General features: G+C 33.5%; 2 long non-coding RNA genes across 3 annotated transcripts in view; one reads left to right on the plus strand and one right to left on the minus strand.

Annotated features, from left to right (window-relative positions):
• The window catches only part of LOC112135227 (uncharacterized), a 120,774-nt gene that overhangs the window by 11,074 nt on the left and 86,743 nt on the right, over window positions 1-22,957 (plus strand). The window lies entirely within an intron of this gene.
• The window catches only part of LOC129048296 (uncharacterized), a 76,965-nt gene continuing 56,211 nt past the window's right edge, over window positions 2,204-22,957 (minus strand). For both annotated transcript variants that reach the window (XR_008510525.2, XR_008510526.2), the window contains one exon: window positions 2,204-9,282. This is a non-coding gene — a long non-coding RNA (uncharacterized LOC129048296). The remainder of the gene's footprint in view (window positions 9,283-22,957) is intronic.

The following is a 22,957-nucleotide window of genomic DNA, read 5'->3' on the forward strand; positions in this document are numbered from 1 at the left end:
AGGAGAAAGGCTATACCCTGCAAAGCCACTGGGGCAGAGCTTCCCCAGACTGTGGGAGCCCACCCCTTGCATCAGCAGGACCTAGATGTGAGACATGGAGTTAAAGGAGATTATTTTAGAGCTTTAAGATGTAATGACTGCCCCACTAGATTCTGGACTTGCATGGGGCCCATAGCCCTTTTGTTTTGGCTAATTTCTCCCACTTGGAACAGGTGTATTTATCCAATGCCTGTACCCCCCATTGTATCTTGGAAGGAACTAACTTGTTTTTTATTTTACTGGCTCACAGGTGGAAAGGAATTGCCTTGTTTCAGATGAGACTTTGGAATGTAGACTTTTGGGTTAATGCTGATATTAGTTAAGACTTTGGGAGACTGCTGGGAAGGCATGATTGAAATGTGAGGAATTCAAAACTATATCATCCCCACCCACGGCCTCTCCAAATTCTCACATTCTCACATTTCAAAACACAATCATGTGTTCCTACCCAAATCTCATCTCAAATTGTAATCCCCATAATCCCCACATGTCAAGGGAGGAACCAGGAGCGAGGTGACTGGGTCATTGGGGCAGTTTCCCTCATGCTTTCCTCATAATAGTGAGTGAGTTCTCACAATATCCAATGGGTTTATAAGGCAGTTTCCCTGCTGTTGCTCATTCTCCCTTGCCTGCCACCATGTAAGATGTGCCTCTTCCCTTTCTACCATAATTGTAAGTTTCCTGATACTTCCCCAGCTACGTGAAACTGAGTCAATGAAACCTTTTTGCTTTAGAAATTTCTCAGTCTGTGGTATTTTTAAAATCGTTAAAGCAGTGTGAAAACAGGCTAATACAGATCTCTATTATATAAAGAAATTTAAAATATTATTTGAATCTGAAATCTTTTGAAGACCTTGTCATGTTTTATTTTCTCTGATTTTTACATTAATTTTTGTCCATAATATATGTTTATTAAAGATAAACATTTTACAAATGTTTTGGTCTTATTTAAGAGTAACAACTGATGTGTTCATGTCATGATTATCAAGAGAGCCAGTGTGTGTGTGCGTGTGTGTGTCTGTATACAACTTATCTCTTGACTCTCAAGTAAAGGAAATTAGCAATCCAAGAGAGAAATGGAAACTTAAAGAAATTAAAAGCTCCTGCACCCATGAATTTCTATTACCTGGAAAACAATTTAATGTAAAATATTTAAGCCTTTCTTTTCCATTAGATCAAAAACAAATATACAACTAACAATGTAACTTAGGATATATTGTTGTATCACATTTAAGAATGGTTACCTACAAACTTTAGGCTAGCAAAAAAAGAAAAAAAAAGCAATAAGTAAAATATCCAAGAAAATAAATTTATTTGGCTTAGGTTGTTATGAGGCACTCATTAAGTAACAATGTTGCCGTTGCAGTAATATTTTCAAGTATATTTAGTGGCACGTAAAGATGGGCATGACGTCTTGAAGGTAAAACATCAGTTTTAATAAAATGTGTAATTTCTGTTTGTTCTTTGAGTAGATTTGTCTTTGTTTAGGGAGTGACCACTATGAAAATTAGCCATAGAGATATAAAACAAGTTTCTAACCTCTGTTCAATGAAAATCTCTGAGTTAGTGTCTACAAAAAGACCATTTTATTAAGAAAAATATAGGTGTCAATTATCAGATAATTGTTTTTATTTTATTTTATTTTTTATTTTTTAAATTTTATTATTATTATACTTTAAGTTTTAGGGTACATGCACACACCTACACATACACAAGTTTTAAAACTCATAGCTATACTGCTTTTACTTAATTGGTGAAATTATAGACTATTTTAATTTTCTATTTTTAGTTTATGTATATTTTTGAAAAATTGAAAAATTAAGCCTACACATACACAAGTTTTAAAACTCATAGCTATACTGCTTTTACTTAATTGGTGAAATTATAGACTATTTTAATTTTCTATTTTTAGTTTATGTATATTTTTGAAAAATTGAAAAATTAAGCTATACCATATTGTATACTTAAAAAATATACTTAAAATATTCATATATAAGTTGATGTGAGTTCTAGAAAAAAGGATGTATCTATACTTACCTAATGTATATAATATAAAATTTCATAAATTTATACTCAATATAATTGAAACAATGAGTAATAAAACATACTTTTTACTAGTAAAAGGAGAGTTTTAAGATTGTATTCTAATTGAGTTATAAAAAATATGAAGATATGACTTTATTGCACCTCAAGTAATTACAGTGTTAAGTCTAATAAGCTCTTTTGTCCTCATAATTTTTCAAATTCCAGCTGAATAAAAGTGACCACTTTTAACTATCTATTAATGGTTAGGTTAAATTATATACATAAGCATAATTAATTTTAGACCTCCAACAATACTGTTTACTGTGTTAGTCTGTTCTCAGGCTGCTAATAAAGACATGTCTAATACTGGGTAATTTACACAGGAAAGATGTTTAGTTGACTTACAGTTCCACATGGCTGAGGAAGGCCTCACAATCATGGTGGAAAGCCAAGGGGAAGCAAGACATGACACATCTTACATGGCAGCAGGCAAGAGGGCGTGTGGAGGGGAACTGCTCTTTTTCTTTTTCTTTTATTTTTATTATACTTTAAGTTTTAGGGTACATGTGCACGACGTGCAGGTTTGTTACATATGTATACATGTGCCAGGTTGGTGTGCTGCACCCATTAACTCGTCATTTAGCATTAGGTATATCTCCTAATGCTATCTCTCCCCCCTCCCCCCACCCTACAGGGGAACTACCCTTTTATAAAAACATCAGAGCTTATGAGCCTTATTCATTATCATGAGAACAGCAGGGGAAAAAATCCACCCCTATGATTAAATTACCTCCCACCAGGCCATTCCCATGACATCTGGGGATTATTACAATTCAAGGTGAGATTTGGGTGGAGACATGGAGCCAAAACATATCACATGCATAATGTAAAGTAACAATTATTCAAGTAAGGTATAATGTAAAGTAACAATTAAACAAAATATTCAAGATTATTATTTTCTAGCGGGAGATTTAAAGGAGGTAAAGCTTGTCCGAGAAAAATTCCCCACAATAGTGTTAGGTTGAATTTTATGTCACTTCTCATCTGTATAGCAGATTATAAGAACAAAAAAAAAAAGTCTAATTCTTGTGTATACATGAGTTATTAAAATACTAAAGAATTTAGTGTTAGACATTAGGAGCCAAATAAAACTAGAGGCTGCCCTTTCTTCATGCTTATTCATATATTTCTTTCTTTCTTCTTCTTCTTTTTATTACTATTTTTAAAGTCATGGCCTTGCTTTGTCACCCAGGCTGGAGTGCCGTGGCGCGATCCTAGTTCACTGTAACCTTAAACTCCTCGGCTCGAGTGATCCTCCTGCCTCGGCCTCCGAAAGTGCTGGGATTACAGGTGTGAGTCACCATGCCTGGCCAAACTTCTTATATTTCTTATATAGTATATTTTAAATAAAATAACACGTTGGGAGAAAGTCAAACTTTCTAATAAATAAATACATCAGACATTTGAGTTCCTTGATATTTTTTTTTTCTTTCATGTCACTTAAAAATTGGTTGTGAGGTTAGCAATGTACACCTAACTTTGGAAAATAATATTTTATTAGCTATTGAATGTATGGACCTTGTCGTCATAGAGACCTAATATTGAGTCCCATCTTAGTGATTTTGTAGCTGTGAAATTTGGGCAAGTTATGTAACATCTTTATACCTTAGTTTTTGCATATGTGATACCTTATAATGAACTTACTTCAGAAGATGAGACATATAATTTATGCAAAGCATTTAACATGTTATCTAATGTATAGTAAGTTCTCAATAAAATAAATATTATATTCTCTAAAGGTTTGCATTTAAAAATAATTGATATTTACAATGTGAAAAATTTTAGAGACATACACCACTTTTGAAGGCTACTACAGCTCATTCATTACAGTACATTAAATGTGTATAGTGTGTATTGTTGTTTGGACGAAATCTGTTTTCCATTCTGCCTGCTGGGCAAATGGCTAGTTCACAGCAGAGCTGAGGAATCCTTCCAGAGTAGAAAGAAATCCTCTTCCTCCTGCACTGAGGCTCTGAGGAAACTCACATCCCACAGATGGAGGCTCTGGATCTGCTGCATACAGCTCTCAGTATGTTTTTCTATGCTACAGAAGGTGTCAGGGAAGGTGTGATATAGGAGTTTCAAGAGGTTGCTTATCAACAGGAAAGAGTCATTACAGAAGGAAAATCACAAAGAAAGAATGAAAATGTGAGAATAGGAAATGGAGATTAAAATATGGGCTCTGGACGCTGGAAAATTTAAGTCCAAGTTTTACCACAAAACACCTGTATATTCTTGGGAAAGTTTTTGAGCTTTTTCTGTGTTAAGTTTTTCATCTAGTATGATCTATTATTTCAATGGGGCTAATAATATCTGTCAGAGGAGGTTATAAAGGGGATGATTAATAGGTACAAAAATACAGTTAGATAGAAGGAATAAGATCTACTGTTTGGTAGCACAATATGGCAACTGGAGTTAACAATAATTTATTGTGTATCTCAAAATAACTAGAAGAGTAGAATTGGAATGTTCCTAACACAAACAAGTGATAAATTCTTGAGGAGACGGATACCCTTATTGGCCTAATTTGACCATTACACATTGTATGCCTGTACAAAAATATCACACACACTCCATAAACATGTATGACTAGTATGTATCCATAATAATTACAATTTTTAAAAGTTTAAAAGTAAATTGTGTATATTAAATAAGATAATACAGTTTGGGGTACTTACTAAAGAGCTCAATCTACTGTAACGTATTGAAATTCGCTAAAGAAGAAGAAGAGGAAGAAGAAGAGGAAGAAAAAGAGGATGAGGAAGAAAAGGGGAAGGAGAAAAGAAGAGGTAGTAAGAACACATTTGAATTGTATTCACTGAGAAAAAAAGCAGAAAAGGGCCGGGGGCTGTGGCTCACTCCTGTAATCCCAGCACTTTGGGAGGCCGAGGAGGGTGGATCACCAGGTCAGGAGATCGAGACCATCCTGACTAACACGGTGAAACCCCGTCTCTACTAAAAATACAAAAAATTAGCCGGGCGTGGTGGCGGGCACCTGTAGTCCCAGCTACTTGGGATGCTGAGGCAGGAGAATGGCCTGAACCCGGGAGGCGGAGCTTGCAGTGAGCCGAGATTCCACTGCACTCCAACCTGGACGACAGAGTAAGACTCCATCTCAAAAAAAAGAATTGAAAGAAAAGATGTTTGAAATTTTAGCTTGGAAAAAACTAATACTAGACAGAAATAAGGAGTATCAGTGAGAATATACAGAATTGGAAACCTCATGCATTGCTGATGGGAATGTAAAATGGCACAAGTGTTTTGGAAGCAACTTGGGAGTGCCTCAGAAAGTTACATATGAAGATACTACATGACCCAGCAATTTCATTCTGAGGTATATATGCAAGAAATTGAAAATTTATGTTTACGAAAAAACTTTAATGTGAATATTCTTGGCAGAATTATTCATAATAGCTAAAAAGTGGAAATAGCACCAAATGTACATCAGTTAATAGGTGGATAAACAAATATAATGTAGCCATACAGTAGAATATTACTCAGGCATAAAAAAATTAAAGTTGTAATATGTGATACAACATGGATGAGCTATGAAAACATTATGCTAAATAAAAGAAGCCAAACACAAGAGGCTGCATATTTTATAAATTCATTTATATGAAATGCCCAGAATGGACAAATCCACGGAGACAGAAAGTAGATTAGTCGTTGCCTCGGCGGCAGAAGGGAGGCTGCTAATAGGTATGGGAATGCTTTGGAGAGGATGAAATTGTTCTGGAATCGGGTAGTAGTGACAGTTGGACAACTTCGTGAATATACTAACAACCATTGAATTATATATGTTAAAAGAGTGGATTTTATACCTAAATAAAACAAAAATTAATACTAGGAAAAATAAAACAGAAAAAGGCACAATCTGGCAAAGAAGTAGTGTAGTATATATAGAGAGAATGCTTAAATTCCAAAATAAACAGTACATTCTATTTTTATATAATACTATGATTAAAATGTTATATATTTTTTCTAAGGGCACTATGTCTACTGAGTAGCAAAATATGCTTAATAAACCAGAATGAACATAGAATGAGGCAAGGTAGAATAAATAAAACAAAAACAAAGAAATAAAGCAAAAACAATATATTTAAAATACATGTATTACATGCTTAATTTATGGCAGTTATAATTTTTAATCAAAACACCATTTTTCACATGAATATGAACTTGCCATAAAAATAATGCCTTTAGATTTAAATGTACAAATATATGTCTCAATTATAAAATCTATCGTCATGAGTTACTTTAAAAAATACAAAAAGAGTAATTCCAGCTATTCTTTAACAATGTCTCTGCTTTAAGGGTTCTGCTTTATTATATTTTAATAAATTAATCTGAGTCTAGCAGGGAGCAATGGTGACCTGATCCTCTCAGCTTCACATATAGCACCATTCCAAGGCTCTCTTCTTTCCTTAGAAAATCATCCAAGGACACATTATAATTCATTGTGTTCTGTATCCTCATTCATCTGCATGGACTTGTAAATATCTCCATGATACTAACAAAAAGCATAAAATATTGGTTTAACAACATGAATAGAGCTATAATTTGTGAAGTGACTAAGACTTATAATTTAATGGAGATTGTCAAGAACACCTTGGACAGAAAAGGAAGTTGATTAATAATGCTCGAACATAAAGAGCAGAAACTTTACTCATCTGCTTGGTATTTTAGCCTTTTACAAACACCAAATGTAATTGCTTTAATATTTTAATAACACAATCATTTAGAATACTTGTTGTGAAATTTGTTAATTTAAGACTTTTAAGTGTTATCTTGTGTTGGCTCTGATAAATTAAGTTGAAAAGTCCTAGGACAGAGTATTAACCAAAATCCATTCAAATCAGTTAGACATTTGCACTGATTGGACAGTGCTGATCCGCAACCACCTGAAATTTGACCCTATGTAATTGTAACTAAAAACACCAAGTTGCCAGGTTACCTTAGAAATGTCTATCATAATTTAATGATATTCAAAAATAAAGAAAATGTGTGTGTGTATGTGTGCACCTGTGTGTGTGTGACAGAGAGAATGTTGAAAACTGAGTATTTTCTAGTAGATTTTTTTCACTGCTTTCTGAATTATTTATGCAGGCAGCAGCCTATTTTCTGCATTAGTGCTTATTCCTTCAATAGGCATAAGTGAACAGTGAGTCAATCCATGTTCTCTCACCAGTTGGTGGATAAAGAGATTTAATTTAAATAAATGCACTTAAAATAAATGTAAAGTTCATTTAAAATTTAGTGTGGGATTATTCTGCCATAACCAAATGGGCAAAATTTTTCCTTCTGAAGTTAATATTTAAAGAGAATCTCAGGAAATGTGGAAAACTTAAAATTTGGGGTGCTAGGAATCTTTTCTAAATAAGATACATTTTATATACCTTTTTATGTAGGAGAAAAATACATGCACACATATACATAATTCCATATTCAATTTCAAAGTATTTGTGCTGCAGTATATTTGTCTCTAACAGTTATTCTTTCAAATATAAGGGACAAAATGACTGAAATAATCATTGGTCTTCAATGTGAATAATAACCTGTATTTGTCTCCAACTCTTACTTGCAGATTTATTTTATATATCTACATAATAAAGATGACCTTATTCTCTCATTTATGTCTATAGTCTTCAGAATAACTGATCTATATTGCGACTTTCAATGTTAATAAACTGCACTCTAATGAAAAGACAATGTTAAATTGATATTCTCCATAACAATTCCAGGTACATACAGTGGCATTAAATAATGGTAATACAAACAATGAAGAAACCAGTCACTTAAACATTCTAATACAAACAATGAAGAAACCACTCACTTAAACATTCAAACACCAAAATATGTTTTACGTGACTTAGTTTCAATATAATCAATTTCCATTACTTTTTTTATATGTTAATAAGTATAGTGTAAAATTATACAGCTGAACTATAAGTATCTGACTCATTCTTCATGAAGTTTTATGAGTCTTAATATTAATGCTATACAGACAGTTGACTAAATATCTTAAATAATTCAACTTTTCAACTGGCCTTTTAGGTCATATTTGATTAAAGATAACTGTTTCAAAAGTGACAGAATTTTTTTTTCTTTTTTTAGGGAAGGAAATATGTATCAAAGACCTCTGATATTGAAATATTAAAGATATGAGACATCATTCTAAGAGCATACTGTTTAAAAAAGAATGGTTCAAAATTCTCCAAAACTATGAATAGAAAATGATTATTGAAAGTACTGGTTACCTAACAACAACAACAACAATTAAAAAAAAAACTGCAGATAAAGCCTAGGACTATGACATCCTAATAGGCTATTAATGGTTATATTTTAATATTAATTTATTCTTTGAAAGGCAGAGATTGGCATTTTGAAATAACTACTCAGAGGTTACTCATAATAATATTAAACAAGTATGTTTTGGGGGGTGTCTCTTCAACACAGTCTCTTTTTCCTTTTGGGTTGTTCATATACTTATTTTCATATATTTTGTTCTTTTCCAGCCCCAGAATTCCCAGTTTTAACAATCTCTGAATTCATTAGCCTTATTTTTTATTCACTCCTCTCTTTATTTGACTTAGATTTCTTAGTCCACAGTTTTCACACCATATTCCATTTTTCCCTTTTTGGTCTTTTGCCTTTTTGTGTTTGTGCTGCATCTGTCTGGCGGTCCCCAGCCCTGGATCCTTGAAAAAGACCATATGCTTCTCTGCACCACAGCAGCCTAACTAGGGCACGTTCAGGTTTCAATCATCTTTAAAATGTCCTCTGTAGCCCATCACTGCCCTATGTTTATGCTTATCTATTAATAGATGCATATTTACTTTGAAACATTTCATATTGAACAATAGATGATAAAATATAGTACAATATTTTACATATATTTTTTCAAAGTCTTATTGTGTCCGGAATTGGTGGGTTCTTGGTCTCACTGACTTCAAGAATGAAGCCGCGGACCCTCGCGGTGAGTGTTAACAGTTCTTAAAGGCGGCATGTGCGGAGTTTGTTCCTTCTGATGTTCGGATGTGTTCCGCCTTCTGGTGGGTTCGTGGTCTCCCTGGCTCAGGAATGAAGCTGCAGACCTTCGCGGTGAGTGTTACAGCTCTTAACGCGGCACGTCTGGAGTTGTTCGTTCCTCCCGCTACACTGCATGACCAAAGAATTGTGTTCTCAGTGAAAACTTTTATTTGGAAAAATTAAAAAAAAAATAGATGCTGTCCTATAAAAGCATAGCTCTTGTACACAGTAATTATATAAAGAAGAAACTGGTGAACAAATGAATGAAAATAAATCTAATAAGAATAGCAGTATATTGGCCTGGCGCGGTGGCTCACGCCTGTAATCCCAGCACCTTGGGAGGCCGAGGCGGGCGGATCACGAAATCAGGAGATCGAGACCATCCTGGTTAACACGGTGAAATCCTGTCTCTACTAAAAATACAAAAAATTAGCCGGGCGTGGTGGTGGGTGCCTGTATTCCCAGCTACTCGGGAGGCTGAGGCAGGAGAATGGCATGAACCCAGGAGGCGGAGTTTGCAGTGAGCCGAGATGGGGCACCACTGCACTCCAGCCTGGGTGACAGAGCGAGACTCTGTCAAAAAAAAAAAAAAAAAAAAAAAAAAGAATAACAGTATATTTTGAGATAAGCATGTTACATTAGGTGAAGAGCAGAGCCTGATATAAATTATTCTCCAACCATTTGCCTGCTCATATACTATATTGAGTTCATTGGTAAAGATAAGGTTTTAGATGCAGAGTAGTTTTTATTATATTATTTTATTATAAATAACTAGCCCCCAACTTGTAATTTTTGTCATGTGCATTCAATTTTGTTACCCTATTTACAATTATTAGACCTGATGGATTTGCTTGCTTTCGTTATTCATTACCATAACCTCAAATTCTTTATTTTATTAAAACATTTTCACTCCCTGATCTTTAAATGCCCCCTAGACTATATTCCTTGAGATCAGGGATTTTTTTTGTGTTTTGTTGATGACATAATCCTAGCTCCTAGAACAATGTTATTACATAGGAATTACCCCATAAATATTTGTTTAATGAATTAATGAGTCAAATGTAAAAGCTTTTATTCTCCTGACGTCCTTGGAGAATTCCTGCCTGACTTTCAATATTTTATGGGTAAGCCTCCACTAAATCTCACCCAGAATTGGTCCTTTCTCCTGTTTCACTACCATGCTCTTTTTGTGTCCGTGGTTTTTATCAATGTTACTAAATGTAGCTAGTTTTACTAAATTTTGAGGATTTTAAGGATGGATACTGTTTATTATTTGCTGTTACATTCCCAAAGTTTAGCATAGTGACAACTATATAATCAAGAGTATGTATTCAAGGAATTAGTAATTAACAAACTGGTTATTTTCCTTATAATAAATTTTTGTTGTTAAATTTAAAGTAAACTAAAAAATGGGCAACATAAATGTCAAAAATTGGAATTTCACAAGAGATAATATTTTTAGCAAAAATACATGCATTTTGATAGTTTTGTAAATTAAATATTTTAGAAAACAGAACATAGCTAAATTAAATTGAAATATGATAAAAATATTAGAGAAAATATGTTTATAACAGCTTCATTACTGAAAATATAGAATTTGCCTAGTTACTTAATTTACTAATAGGTGGCTGTACTTACCAAACCTATGGTAGTCTTTTCACAATAGTATATGTAAAAAGCATAGATTTCACCAAGAACAAAAGAGCTTGATGTAATATTTGTGTTATATATGAAATTGTTATGAAAATAGGTTTTCAAAAATGTTTTGAAAATGTGTATGTATGCTGTAAGAAATGATCACAAACTTGGTGATTTAAACCAACTCAGATTCATCATCTCATAGTTCTGTAGGTAAGACATCTGACATACAACTCACTTGGTTAAAAGGAAGATGCTATTGGCAGGGCTATATTCTTTTCTGGAAACTCTTGGGAAAATCCATTTTCTTGCCTGTTTCAGCTTCTAGAGACTAGCCACATTACTTGCCTATCAACCCACAATCTTCAAAGCCAACAACAATCCATTTCTAAGACCATTTCTCCTTCCTTGACTCTGCATTCGACTCTGAATTCTTCTGCCACCATACTCCACTTTCAACGATGTTTGGGATTATATTGGGTCTCCTAGATGGTTCAGGATTTTCTCCCTATTATATGGTCAGTTGATTAGCACACTTATTTCTACCTGCAATGTTAATTTTCCTTTGTCATGTAACATTAAAAATTAACAGGTTCTGGGAATTAGGATATGTCCATAGAGTCATTCCTCTTAAAGGGGGACTGCTTCCAGGACTCCTGCATATACCCAAATGTGTGCATAGTCAAGTGCTGTAGTCAACCCTGTGGCACCATATATATGAAAAGTTGGCCCTCCTTATGTGCAGATCTTACATCATCTCAATAGTGTATTTTCGATCTGCCTTTGGTTGCAAAAAATCCAGGTGTAAATGGACCCATGCAGTTCAAACCTATGCTGTCCAAGGGTCAACTGTGTAACTGTATATATAAGAATATATATGTGTATATACACACACACATATCTGTATACATACATACACACATATATACATACATACACACACATATATATACACTCACACATACATATATATGAACGTATTCAGCAAGCATTACTGGTATGTTTGATATCTTTGCTCCATATTTATATTATGTAACTCATTTTAGATGCTTTTTAAAATCTAAGATTTGAATAAATTTGACATCAAGACATTTGAAAACTGTTTTCCAGTTTAAAGTTTTTTAACTTAATTGCTTTAATAATTGCAAGTAGGTAAAATATTTCTTCTAAAGGTATAATTTCTTAAATTACATATAATTAACATTTTTTGTTTCTAACTTACAAATTCTAAGTTCTCTCTTTGGAACCATTCTATCACTTAAATTTTGAGATAAGATAAATCCATTATCTTGAGTGCAGCATATTTAGAGTTAGGCTGTGGGGTTTTTCTTTGAGAACAAGAAAGGCACTTATAGTCCATCCAGTACATCACTTAGCCCCAAAGTAAATACATAAAGAAATGGTTGAAATGAAATCTAGACAAAGGAAGTTTAATAACATTGTAATTTACTCAAATAACAGGACATAAAGATCTGCTGACTAAAAATCTCAACACCAATATGTGAGATATTTATTTGCCATATTACTTTAAGGTTTGGAGGGAGCTGGAGTGGGTAAGTATTTTGAGAATTGCATAAAATTTAGTGGGAATATTTGGAATAAGTTGTATCTAAGTTTGGCACATGTGTGAGGGAATACATGATTTCTAAAACATTAGCTTAAAACCTTGCTTCCCTTATATAAGACAATAATTTTATTTATTTAATAAAACCATGCACATTGTAGCATTTCAGGTGAATGAAGATGGTGAAAAATAAATAAAAACTAAATGACTTCAAGAAATCTGTGTTTTATAAGAGAAAAAATAAGTCAGGGTTCAAACAGAAACTTTCATATAGGTAAGAAGGCATTTGTGATAGGGATTTGACCTTATTAAGTTTTGAGGAAAAAAAAAAGCAGGGAGTGAAGTTAAGTTGTAGAGTTTGTATTATTTTCGTGTTTGCTTATTTGTTTGTTTATTCAAACAGCGTTCAGTTGTTATGAGGTTAAAATAGTGGGTTTTAAGGTAGTATTTAGAAACCTCATGGTAACCCCAAACCAAAAATCATACAATAGGTACACATACACAAAGCAAGAAACTAAATTATATCACCAGAGAACATCACCTTCATTAAAGAAAGACAGAAAGAATTAAAAGAAGGCCAGAAAACAAATAACAAAATGGCAGGAGTAAGTCCTTCCTTATCAATAATAACACTGAAGGTAACTAAACAAAATTCTTCAATCAAAAGACATACAGTGGCTGAATGAATGAAAAAACAAAACCCATTGATCTGTTCCCTACAAGAAACACACATCACCCATATATACACACAGAGCCTGAAAATAAAGGGATGGAAAAAGATATTCTATGCCAATGGAAACTGAACAAGGAGTAGCCAAACTTATATCAGACATAATAGATTTCAAGACAAAAACTATAAAAAGAGACAAAGAAAGTGACTATATAATGATAAAGGCATTAATTCAGCAAGAGGATATCACAATTTTAAATATATAGGCACCCATCACTGGAACACCAGATATACAAAGGAAATATTATTAGGGCTAAAGAGAGAGGCCCCAGTACAATAATATCTGGAGACTTCAACACCTAACTTTCAGCATTGGACAGATCTTCCATACAGAAAATCAATAAAAAAACATAAAGCTTGGCCGCGCGTGGTGGCTTTTGCCTATAATCCCAGCACTTTGGGAAGCCAAGGCAGGTTGATCACCTGAGGTGAGGAGTTCGAGACCAGCCTGGCCAACATGGTGAAACCCCATCTCTACTAAAAATATAAAAACTAGATGGGCGTGATGGTGTTGGGCGCCTGTAATCCCAGCTACTTGGGAGGCTGAGACAGGAGAATTGCTTGAACCCTGAAGACGAAGGTTGCAGTGGACCGACACAGTGCCACTGCACTCTAGCCTCAGTGACAGAGTGAAACTACATCTCAAAAAAAAAAAAAAAAAAAAAAAAAAAGAAACATCAGGCTTCATCTGCTCTATAGACCAAACAGAACTAATAGATATATACAGAACATTTCATCCAAGAGCTGCAGAGTAGGCATTCTTTTCCTCAGCCAATGGATTATTCCTAAAGAAAAACTACATGTTAGATTGCAAAACAAGTCTTAAAACCTCAAAAACACTGGAATAATATCAAGCACCTTCTCTGACTGCAATGGAATAAAACTAGAGATTCATAAAAAAAAGAAATTGTGGGAACTATACAAACACATGTAAATTAAACAATATGCTCCTGAAGTACCAGTGGGTCAATGAAGAAATTAAGACAGAAATTGATAAAGTTCTTGAAACAAATGATGATGGAAATACAACATACTGAAACCTATAGGATACAGCAAAAGCAGTAGTAGGAGTGAGAATTATAGCTATTAGTGCCTGCATCAAAGAAGGAGGAAACAAAAAACAATCTAATGGTTCATCTTAAATAACAAGAAAAGCAATTACTAGAAGAAAAGAAATAATAAAGGTCAGAACAGAAATAAATAAAATTGAAATGAAGAAACAATATAAAAGACCAATAAAACCAAAAGTTGTTTTTTTGAAAAGTTAAACAAAATTGACAAGCCATTAACCAGAGTAACAAAAAAGGAGAATATCTAAATAAATAAAATCAGAAATAAAAAAGGAGACATTACAACAGATAATGCGGAAACTCAAAGGATCATTAGTGTCTACTATGAGCAATTATATGCCAATAAATTGGAAAATCCAGAAGAAATAGACAAATTCCTAGACATATACAACCTACCAAGATTGAACCCAGAATAATTTGAAAACCTGAACAGATCAATAAGAAGTAACAAGATTGAAGTTACTTCAATAAAATTCTCTCAGTGATGAAGAGCCTGCAGCCCACTGGCTTCACTGCTGAATTCTACCAAACATTTAAAGAAGAATTAATACCAATCCTACTCAGACTATTCTGAAAAACAGAGGAGGATGAAATACTTCCAGACTCATTCTATGAAGCCGGTATTACCCTGAAACCAAAACCAGACAAAGACACATCAAAAAAGAAAACTATAGACCAGTTTCTCTGTTTAATATTGATGAACAAATCTTCAACAAAATACTAGCAAAATGAATTCAATAATACATTAGAACAATCATTCATCATGACCAAGTGGGATTTATCCCTGTGATAAAAGGATGATTCAACATATTCAAACCAATCAATGTGAAACATCATATCAGTAGAAGGAAGGATAAAAACCATATGATTATTTCAGTTGATGCTGAAGAGAATTTGATGAAATTCAACATCCCTTCAAGATAAAAACCTGCAAAGTATAGAAGAAGCATACCTCAACATTATAAAAGCCATATATGACAGACACACAACTAGTATCACACTGAATGGGGAAAATCTGAAAAACAAACCTTTTTATCTAGGACCTGCAATATGACAATGATGCTCACTTTCACCACTGTTATTCAACAGAGTAGGGGAAGTCCTAGCTAGAGAAGTCAGACAAGAGAAACATATAAAGAGAATCAAAATTGGAATGGAATAAGTCAAATTATCCTCATTTGCAGGTCGTATGATCTTATATTTGGAAAAACCTAGAGACTTTCCCAAAAAACTATTAAAGCTGATAAATTAATTAGAGTAGCAGGATACACAATCAGCAGCATTCTATATGCCAATAGTGAACAATCTGAAAAAGAAATCAAAAATGTATTCCCATTTATCATAGCCTCACATAAAATTAAATACCTAGGAATTAACAAAGGAAATGGAAGATCTCTATAATAAAAAAGTATAAAACACTGGTCGAGGAAATTAAAGAGGACACCAAAAAAATGGGAAAAAATTCCATGTTCCTGAATTGGAAAAATCAATATTGTTAAAATGTCCATACTACCTACAGCAATTTAAAGATCAATGCAGTCTGTATCAAAATACAAATGACACTCTGCACAGAATTAGAAAGAAAATCCAAACATTTACACAAAATCACAAAAGATTCAGAATAGCCAAAGCTGTCTTCAGCAAAAAGAACTAAACTGGAGGAATCACATTACCTGACCTCAAATTATACTACCAAAACTACTGTAACGAAAACAGCATGGTAATGGCATAAAAACAGACACATAAAGAGACATATAAATGGCAAACAGGCAAGGTGCTCAACATCATTGATCTTCAGAGAAATGCAAATCAAAATTACCATGAGATGTCACCTCACTCCAGTTAAAATGGCTTTTATTCAAAAGTCAGGCTATAACAAATGCTGGCAAGAATGTGAATAAAAGAGAATCCTCATATACTGTTGGTGGGAATGTAAATTAGTACAACCACTATGGAGAACAGTTTGGAGGTTCCTTAAAAACCTAACAACAGAGCTGCTGTGTGATCCAGCAATCTCACTGCTGAGTATATAGCCAAAAGCAAGGAAATCAGCATATTGAGGACATATATGCACTCCTATGTTTGCTACAGCACTATTTACAATAGATGTGGAAGCAACCTAAGTGTCCATGTACAGATGAATGAATAAAGAAAAGTTGGTACATATACAGTATGGAGTATGATTCGACCATAAAAAAATAAGATTATGTCATTTGCAACAACATGGATGGAGATGAAGATCATTATGTTAAGTGCAAAAAGCCAGGCACGAAAAGACAGACATCACATGTTCTCACTTATTTGTAGGATCTAAAAATGAAAACAATTGAACCCACAGAGACAGAGAATAGAAGGATGGTTACCAGAGGCTGGGAAGAGTAGTGAAGGATCAGGGGGAAGGTGGGGATGGTTAATTGGTAGAAAAATCTAATCACAAAGAAACACCCTACAAATCCAAACTGAAGGACTTTTTACGAAAGTTTTAGTGTCAGGGTAGACAAAGACTGAAGAACTGTTTCAGATTAAAGCACATAGAAGACACAGAAGAGACATGATAAATAAACAGAATGACTAATCCTGGGCCGATTCTTGAAAAGACAAAGAACATTATTGTGACAACTGGAAAATGTTAATATACAATACTATCAATTTCCTGATTTTGGTAATTCCACTATGGGTATGCGAGATAATCCCCTTTTATTTAAAACAAAAATAAACACAAATATAAATGGTTCCCAACTGACGATGATTCAACTTAAAAATTTTTCAGCTTTATGATGGTGCTAAAGCAATACACATTCAGTGGAAACCACACTTCAAATTTCAAACTTTTATCTTTTCTCTGGCTAAGTATATGCAGTACGATACTCTTATATGAGATATTCAAAATTTTATTATAAAATAAGCTTTGTGTTACATGATTTTACCCAACTGTAGGCTAATGTAAGTGTACTGAGCATGTTTAAGGCAGGCTAGGCTAAGCTATGATGTCAGGTGGATTAAGTGTATTAAATGCTTTTTTTAATTTACAAATTTTCAACTTATGATTGTTTTGTTGGGATGTAACTTCATTATAAGTTGAGGAGCATCTATATATTGAGGGGTAAAGAGGCAAGATGCCTTCAACTTTCTCTCAAAGCTTTCAGAAAAAAAACTATGTGTATGTATGTGTAGGTAGACTGGTACAGCTATAGGCATAGACTTTGATATAAATAAAAATATATGGTAAATTGAAAGAACAAATGTTGAATGGTAATATTTGGGTAATATGAATAAAAGGTATATGAAGCTATTTTGTACTATCTTTGCAACACATTTGTAAATTTGAAATTGTTTCAAAATGAAATTATTTAAAACTAGAGATTATTATTTGAAGAGTAATAAGCCATGCATCATAAAAACAAACAGGCATATGAAAATGTGCTCAAATCTATGACCCTAAAAAGGAGAACATTTTCTTATGAAGACATGTTTTCAAATGTGTAGGGAAGAATGGGAGCACTGAAGCAAACTTAATTTTATTTAGAGCTCAAAATGATGTATATACAACTTTCCCCTGAGACATTCAAATATTAATCATGGATACTTTAATTGTTCAGATAATTGCAATAATATTTGTTATGGCCTAATATAAGACAGAGTGTTGGTTTCCTTATGTTAATTCTTATGTCTTTAATAGAAAGGCCACACTATTATGTTAGACTTCAATTCAACATGCATTTACTGAGCACATGCTAACCATAACCAATAGCACAAAGGTCTAAATGCTGGTAAAGAATATATGGGAAAGAAAAAAAAGAACAGATGAGTACAGTAACAAATAAAGACTAACATCTGGTCTGTGGGACACTTGAGAACTTGTAAGAGCTTTGATCAAAATAGACTTTATTTAAAACACATGTAAATTAAAACAGTAACATGAGCAGACAACCAACCTTTGTATATTGTTTTCTTTAAGTAATTCCTTTGACACATGAGCAGAATTAGTAAGTTCCCTAGGAAGATATTCAGTAACAATGAGAGGTTCATGTCCAGATTTGTTTTCCACATTTGAAATATCAAGAAAGTATTGATAAATCCTGAGATTTAGAAGAGAAAATAGCAGTGGCAAGAATTGATGTTAGGTAAATTCATACTCAGGAGGAAGAAAAGTGGGCCAGAAGTTACAGTGCCCAAAGAGAACATGGATCACTACCTTCCCTTCATTTGAAACATATGGATATGTTAATATAACTCATCCTTCAAATTGTAGCATAAGAGAAATCCAGAACTTAATATTCTATCTAAATTTAGTCCTTCCTTTATTTTACCTTCCCCTCAATTTGCTTATATTCTTTATATATTAAAATTGTTTACAAAGTCATCTCCTCACTAGAATTTAAACTACTTAAAGGAAGGGAAATAGTGTTTCATTGTACATCTTCAGAATCTTGTTCTCTGAAAATCATTGATGTTCAATAAAAAAACAATAAGATTACACAAATTAAGTGACATAAACTATTAGAAAGAGTTTGAAATTTAAAAATTAAAAAGTCAAAAAGAATTGAAAAAGAAGGGATAGAGTTTCAATAGAAGAATATTCTTTGAGACCGTATCGGAGGTTTAAAGTAAATAGATGATGAAAAAAAAATGATGGTATCCCAACACTAACCTTAGATTTTAGTGGTGAAGGGGAAACTAACAGTTATGTGCTAGCTGGAAAAAGGGGCAGAGATGAGCTGCAAAACTTTGGCAAAAAACATGAGGAGAAGGACTAACCACAGCAGAAAAATTCCTCCCAGTATTGAAGATATAAACCATAGTGAAAAAACATGGCATTAGCGGAAAAGGAACACAAATTTTTCTGCTTAGAAAAAAAAACTTCATGTTAATAGTAATGATGATAATAAACAAAAGCAATATTAATGTTTCTAACATGTTTAGATATTTTACTAAGTGTTCAGTCACTGTCTAAATGCACATTAACGTCCCAGCAACACAATGTGGCAGATAGTAAATTAAGCATAGATAAATTACAACACTTGCCCAAGATCATACAAGTGGAAAGTGGCAGATTCATATCTAGAGCCAGGACTTTCAACCACTACATCATTATATTTTACATTTTGCTATGTCCAGCCCTGTGGTAGGAATTTGATATATGTTTTCTGGGAAGGCTTTCCTGATTGCCTGTTGGCAATACTTAATGAGTGCAACATATTTTTACACTCTCTGTTGTGTAGTCACAGGAAGACTTGGAGTCACATTTCCCAGAATCTTTTGGCAGACAAATTTTGCTTAGATTCTACTATTGAGGGCTTCTTGCACAAGGTTGGACAGCCGAAGAAAAAAGCCATTTTTCTTCTTCCCCAGCAAAGCAGAGAGAGAGGATACTGTGTAGTGTTTGTGTATTAAAGAAAGTTTAGTGTATTCATGTATTAAAGAAACTGCCGATGTTTCTGCACGAAACCCTTGGCAGTAGCTCTGACCATTGGTAGTAATTTTCTGTAGTATGTAAGGCTGTACGTGCCAAACCTAAAAGCTAGAGGTTATTTTCCTTGATCTTGCTCTTTGTGGTCTTCTTGTAGTTTGGAAGGAGCCATTAGTTTGTATTTCATCACTTCCTGCTGGAATTTCAAAGGAGTTTCTGTTTCCCAATCCTAATACTGATACTGATTCTATATAATAGTTTAATAGGGACCAATTTATGACTTTTCTCTAACTCACAAGCTTGCAGGTCATATATAGGCCTGATGTAATAAAATTTTACTTTAGAGAATTCAAGCATCAGGATCAACCTTGCACCCATGAAATGACGGTAGTAACTACATACCGACATCTTTATAGACTAGTAAGAATTAAATGATAATGTGTGTCACTTACACACAGATAAAGGTAACCTGAACATTCCACTGGGTTAATATATAGAAGAGTTATCATACTGGCAGTTTTTACTTTAGGACTCTAAATTCTTCTAGCTGATTTTATTTGAGCAGCCAATAAAAAAATCACCAAGAGAGAATGAGAGAAACATGTTTTACATTTAAAGTTAAGAGAGATAATTCATTTTTATAGAAATGAGGCAGTATTATTCTGTTTCATACATTGTGCTCATAACTTTTGACTTTATCTGCCAAAAATATTTTGCTGTTATCTATGCAAATATATCTGACTAAAATGATAGTCATGATGCTGTGTATGTGTTTCCTTAAGTAAAATGTAGTACTAAATTTGATAAAGAAGTAAAAATTTAAATTTAATGTCTGCAAAGTTCTTTGGATGATCTTGCTCCTATGTATTTTAACGTTTAATGTGTGCAACAGAAAAATATTAATGGGGAAATGCTAACAGGAATGCTTGCACAAAGCACATATCTAAGAAGATTATTTTCAAAGCCACATATTAAAGCTTTGGGGCCTTTTTATGATCTTTATTCTGCACATGACTGAGTAAAGCTTTAAGACTTAAATTCCCTTAGATGCTTTATTGGTTAGGGACAAATTTATTTGGCAACTTGGTTGTACAGTGGCGGTGTGGGTATTCTCAGTGCATATCTGCAGATGTAGAGCTCCAACAAACTAGGAATATGTGCTGTAAACTAGAGCAGTTTAACAGAGCATTTAATGATTATTTGGTCGAAAATGTCTGTAAAGGGAACAAGAAATTCACACACCAGGCCTGCAATGTTCTTTCTCCTAATCTTTTAAATGAAGTGATTAAACGTTCATTTGCCTTTTATGTCTGCAATTTTACATTTTGAGGTTTTGTATACTGACTTTTACAGTGACTGACTCTAATTTAAAAAATGGATGAATTTTAAGTGCATTTTAAAGAAAAATATATCAAATATAAATATTATAGATGATTGTTATATTAGCTAGAAAAGCAGACTACAGACGTGTAAACTGAGGTATTAATAATTAAAAATACATATTGTTTAGCCAATCACAAGAGGGTAAGTACTACATGATTACACACACACACACATATACATATATATATCTGTGTGTGTATGTGATTTAGATATAAGGTATCTAAAGTAGTCATTCTCAAATAAGCAAAGAATAGAACAAAAGCATCATCAGAATGCCATAAACTTACCCATCACTTCCAAAAGTTTCCTTCTATCCCCTTTGTGTTTTTTGCTTTGTTCTGTTTTTCTATGTTAACAGCAGTTCACATAAGATGTGCTCATTTAGCAAATTTTAACTATACCGTACAGTATTGTGAATTATAGGCCCTATGATTTACAAAAGATCCCCAGAACTTATTTTTCTTGTATAACAAACTTTGTATACACTTCAACTCACACCTTACCATTTGCCCCTTCCCTGCACCTGTCAACTAACTAACATTCTACTCATTGTTCTATGTATTTGACCATTTTAGTGAGTAAGATCATGCAATATTTGTCTTTCAATGTCTGGCTTATTTCACATAACATAATATCCTTCAGATCTGTCCACGTTGTTGAAACTGACTCAATAGTCCCAGAGATAGTTTTTTTGGACAAACATAGAAATTGACCCTTCTGGTCTTACAGCTTGAGTGTTACCTTTGTTTTATCTGAGTTCCTTCCTCAGGAAATGACCTCAGACCTCTCAAAAAAAAGTTATCAAAGAACTGAAACTCACCAGATCACCACATTCAGACAATGAGATGCTGGACTCCTCATTTATCATGACTGCTTCCTCGCCCTTCCCTAGTTCCTGTTTTCTTACACATTGTTACATTTCTTCCCCTGTTGTATAAACCCCTAGTATTACTCAAACAGGGATATGGATTTGAGACTGAGCTCCCATCTACTGGGCTACAGAACCCAATTAAAGTCTTCTTCCTTGGCATTACTTCTTGTCTCAGTGATTGGCTTTCTGTATAGCAAGCAGCAGCACCTGGACTGAACCCCTGGTGTTTTGGTAACATTGTCACAAATAGAATTTCTTCTTTTAAAGGTCAAATGCCATTACATTGCATATGTATACATAGACCCCCACCCGATTTTCTTTAATCTGTCAGTGGGCATTTAGGCATTTAGGTTGTTTGCATATCTTGGCTATTATGAATAACATTGTGCTAAATAAGGGAGTGCAGATGTCCCTTCAAGATCTTGATTTCAATTCCTTGGAACATATATCCATAAGTAAAACTGCTGAATCAAATGGTAGTTCTATTTTAATTTTTGAGCTATTTCCATATTATTTTACATGAAGGCTTCACCAATTTATATTCCCACAATCAGTATAAGGCTTCCCTTTTTCCACATACTCACTGACACTTGTTTCTTGTCTTTTCAATATTAGCTATTCTAAAAGGCATAAAGTGGTATCTCATTGTGGTTTTGATTTTCATTTCTGTAATGATTAGGGCTGTTGAGCATCGTTTCATATACCTGTTGGCCATTTGCATGTCTTTCATGGAAAAATGTCTATTTAGGTATTTTGTCCATTTTTTAATGGGTTTTTTTTGGCAATCGAATTACAGGAATCTGTTATATATTTTGCACATTAATCCTTTATCAGATATATAATTTGTAAACATTTCCTCCCATTCGTTAGGTTGCCTTTTCATTTTTTTGATTGTTTTCTGTGAAAAAGCTTTTTAGTTTGATGTAGTCCCACCAGTCTATTTTTGCTTTTGTTGTCCATGCTTTTGGTATCATATCTAAGGAATTATTGTTTGGTCTAATGTATAGAATTTTTCTCTGTATTTTCTCCAAGAGTTTTATTGTTTCCAGTTTTATGTTTAATTATTTAAACCATTTGGATTTTATTTTTGTATATGGTGTAATATATACAATTTCATTTTTGTATTAGGATATAAAAA

Source organism: Pongo abelii, chromosome 8 (assembly GCF_028885655.2).
Source record: "Pongo abelii isolate AG06213 chromosome 8, NHGRI_mPonAbe1-v2.0_pri, whole genome shotgun sequence".
In the NCBI taxonomy this organism is placed as follows: domain Eukaryota; kingdom Metazoa; phylum Chordata; class Mammalia; order Primates; family Hominidae; genus Pongo; species Pongo abelii.